This window comes from Choloepus didactylus, chromosome 1, assembly GCF_015220235.1.
Source record: "Choloepus didactylus isolate mChoDid1 chromosome 1, mChoDid1.pri, whole genome shotgun sequence".
Lineage (NCBI taxonomy): Eukaryota > Metazoa > Chordata > Mammalia > Pilosa > Megalonychidae > Choloepus > Choloepus didactylus.
Window position 1 is genome coordinate 14,816,150 of NC_051307.1, and position 4,485 is coordinate 14,820,634.

General features: G+C 42.9%; 1 pseudogene; it reads right to left on the minus strand.

Moving 5' to 3' along the window:
• Positions 1–417: 417 nt before the first annotated feature.
• LOC119543507 lies at positions 418–888 on the minus strand (annotated as a pseudogene).
• Positions 889–4,485: the final 3,597 nt, after the last annotated feature.

A 4,485-nucleotide genomic window follows, 5' to 3' on the forward strand; every position in this document is an offset into this window, starting at 1 on the left:
AACTTCCTGGGTTCAGCAGAGGCTGGATTACATGTGTTGTGCTTTCCTTCAGTGGCGAGGTTAAGTTCTATATTCTAAAGCCAAAGAAAGTTTAGGAATATCGGTTGCTTTGCAGATTCATAGAATTTAAGATTAAAAAGTCTTAATCCCTCCTGAGAATTGGATGCTTTCTACTGTAATATTAGGGGCTTTTACATATTTCTGTCACCTCCACTAATACATTCCTTTTAGTTATTGCTGCTATTCCTGAAGACTGAAGACTTACTTTATCCCTATCTTAAAGATATTTATATATCACAAGGAAACAGGGTTCATGAGCATTTTAATAGCACTCACGTTTAGAAATATGTTAGTTTTTTTTTTTTTTTAACACCATCATTATTTATTGCTAACACAAATTCAAAGCATTTATGCAGTTTGGTTTTACTATAGCCAGGTCAGGAAATCAAGGTACAATTGCCATCATATCTTAATCTTCAGAGAACAGCATCTCCATGAGGCTGGCCTGAAGACACTCAGATTCTACCAGTTTTTGATGCGCCCCATATTTTAGTTGTGTAGGCACTGCAATTACTTTCAGGTTTTTCTGAAGTCATTATTTGGATTTTCCAATAAGGTCTTTCTCCTCCTTGGCAGTAGATGAACACACATCCTTCACTAACGTGCCTCAGCCCCTCTTGTATGACTGGTTCACCCTGCACACAGCTCGGACCCCAGCTTTTCCCTCCAGTGCCCTTAGAACCTGAAAAGTAGGCGAAAATGGTCTTGCTATTGTGTTCCTTCCACAGCCTGGCTGAAATCTTTGAAGCTGGACATGCACATATCCTCATAGTGGGCCAACTCGGGATCTTGTTGTAAACCAACAACATAACTTTTTGGTGGACACATTTCAACCCCTAACACAAGGGATCGTTGGCCTTTTGGAACTGTTCACTATCTTGACTGTGATGCTGGACACACGAGCCTACACGGGTGGCAAATTGTGCAGAACACATACACACAGACGGGTACAAGTAGAACCAGGAAAATGCGAATAATAGTGGATTGTACCAATGTCAATATCCTGGCTGTGATATCATATGGTAGTTTTAGAAAATACTACAATTAGGGGAAACCGGGCTGTTTTCATTTCTTGGCTGCCAAAACAAATACCTTACAATGGGTTGGCTTAACATCAGGAATTTATTGGCTCATGGTTTCAGAGGCTAGAAAGCTTGCTTCCTCCTGGGGTGATATCTTCTGGTTGCCTGGCAATCTTTGGGGTTCCTTGGCTTTTCTGTCACATGGCAATGCACATGGTGGTGTCTTCTCTTTTCTCTTCTGGGTTCTGTTGATTTTCAGCTCCTGACTGCTCTCTGCGGCTTTTCTTTTGGATTCCAATTTCCTTTGCTTATAAGGACTTGAGAGTTATTGGATTAAGGCCCACCCTCATTCAGTTTGGGCACACCGTAATCGATAACATCTTCAGAGGTCCTATGTACAAATAGCTTCACACCTATAGGACCAGGGATTATGACCTGAAAATGTCTTTTGTGGGGGACATGATTCAATCCCCAAAATGTACAAAGTGTACAAGGGGTCTTTCTGTATTATTTCTTACAACTGCACATGGATCTACAATTATCTCAATAACAATTCAATCAAAAAATGTAAACTTTTAAAATTTATATATATAATAGGTGGGGCATTAAAACATTGCCCAGAGGTGCTCACAATCCCCTCAGGAGAGGAACCCAATTTAACCTCGAACCTTTCTGCCTAAGCATAGGGTGATGGGTGAACCGTGTTAGCTGGGTATCAAAAAGCAAGAGTAGGGTCACTTTGAGGGTCCAAGAACAAAAGGATAAGCAGGTAAACAGGTACTTCCCACCAACCACACATGTACCTTTACAACATACAGATGGCTGGGTCCCACTTCTAGAGAGCTGGATTTAATTGGCCAGGGTGGGGCCTGGGCATCAGCATTTCTCGAGCTTCCTGAGTAACTGCAGTGTGCAACCACATGGTTGAGAACACTGAAAGGGAAGAGCAGGGTGCCTTGCAAGAGAATCCAGGTTAGTGAGCTCCTTCCCCCACAAGCCTGGGCTGCCAGAAAGAGCCAGAGACGGAGGAGACCATGGGAGGGGTGAAATTGGCTCATGCTGGCCTACCTTCAGGGTCCTGTACAATCAAACTGGACATATTGTTTTCTGCTAAGAGGACCAACTGAAGCCCATTCTGATTCCAAAACTTCTTGGACATTTTCTCACAGGTTGGGCTCTCCCCTCCTTCATTTCCTGGGTACAAAGTCTGTAGCCTCAACAATGGGTCACCCTCACTTGGTGAGGTTGCAAAATCTGCCCTAAGCCTCAGGCCATCAGGACGTGGCCCTGCTCCACATCTGGAATGACTATTTTGTGTGGCTCCCATTGCATGGGGCTTTGGTTGCTACATGGGATCGGAAGTTCCCACCAAAGATTTGACCACAAAGATGAAACAGATAATATATGTAAAGTATTTATCACAAAACCTGGCACATAGTAAGCACTTTATCAGTGATATCTTTGTTGATATTATTTCTTATTTAAAAAGAAAACAATGGTGAAGATTCAAGCACATTGAAGAGGAAGGCACCCACTATCTTCATTCCCAGGCCTCAAATAATTCCATGATGTGGATAGAAAGATTGGAACAATACTGGGGAGAAAAGGTCTCTGAGTGCTTAAGCAGACTTAGCAGGAATCTAAATGAAAAGGAATCGAGTGGATATTTGGCCAGGTCTGGAGTTGGCTCCCTTGATTCGTGTCCACTGTCCTCATCAGCTTCCAGCATAGTCCCTTTTCCCATGCCTTGCAGTGCTGCATGAATGTATTACCCCTACTGTTCTTCTGGGTGTCTCCAACTATGGCCCTTGTCTTAGTGTCCCAAGGCTGCTGGACCAAATGACCTCAACCTGAGTGGTTTAAAACAACAGAAATCTATTTGCTCACAGTTCTGGAGGCCAAAAGTCTGAAACCAAGGTGTCTGCAGGGCTGTGTTCCCTCTCAAGTCTCTAGGGAGGAATCCATCATTGCTTCTTCTAGCTTCTGGTAGTTGGAGGCAATCCTTGGTGTTCCTTGGCTTATGGCTGCATCACTCCAATTTCTGCTGGCATCTTCACATGGCCTTCACCTTCCTGTGTCTTTGCATCTGTGCTTCTGGGTCCAAATTTCCTTCTTTTTATAAGGACATCCTAATCCAGAGTGCTGGTTTAGATATATTATGTTCCCCCAATATCCATGTTCTTTAAGGCAATCTTGTGGTCGCAGAGATACCAGTCTTTTGATTAGGGTAGAAATTTTGATTGGGTTGTTTCCATGGCATGGAGATATGACTCACCCAACTGCCCAACTGTAGATATTTCCATGGAGGTGTGGACCCCGCCCATTCAGGGTGGGTCTCAATTAAATCACCGGAGTCCTATAAGACAGCTCACAGACAGAAGGAGGAGAGAGCAGCTGAGAAGGACATTTTGGAGAGAAGCTAAGAGCTAACACTAATGCTGACACTTGGAAATGCTAGGAGATGTTTGGAGATGCTAGCCCAGAGTTTGCTCCAGAGAAGCTAAGAGAGGCAAGCCCAGAGACATTTTGGAAAAAGTCATTTTGAAACCAGAACCCCAGAGCAAAGGATCAGCAGATGCCAACCTTGTGCTTTTCCAGCTAACAAGTTTTATGGACGCCATTGGCTGTTCTTCAGTGAAGGTATACTCATGTTGATGCCTTAATTTGGACATTTTTGTGACCTTCAGATTGTAAATTTGTAACCTAATAAACCTCCTTTATAAAAGCCAATCCATTTCTCGTATTTTGCATGACAGCAGCCTTAGCACACCGGAACATCCAGTATGACCTCATTTTAACAAATTACACCTGCAAAGATCTATTTCCATATAAGACCACATTCACAGGTACCTTGGATTAGGGCTTGAACATCTTTTTTGGGGGGCACAATTCAATCCACAAGAGCCCACAAAGGCAGGAGGGGGACATGGGCCCAGCCCATCTCACTCATCAGCCAGTGTAGACACCCCACACACCAGGGTACAGGGCTCAGTATTTCTTGGCTGCTTTGGGACCACCTCTTAGCACAAGCAGCATCCTCTCATATGGGCGTCTCCCAGACACACCCTCCCTATCAGGTTGGAGTGGAAATATTACCTATTAGAAGGAAGGAGAGATACAGGTACAAAATAATTTCTAAGGTTAAACAGCAAAATGTATGGGAAATGCCCCAATAGATACTTTTTTTTCTGAGACAATACTCATTATCAACTTGATTTGAGAGAATTCTGTATGTTTTGAACACATATGGAAATTGAATACATGTTGGAATGATGACTATTTTTAAGCCCTTGTATATTCACTACAATTTTCCCCAACTTTTTATTTTGAAAACTTTTAAACATACAGAAAAGTTGAATAGCCAGGTAGTCCTCATCTAGAATTACTATTAACACTTGGCCAC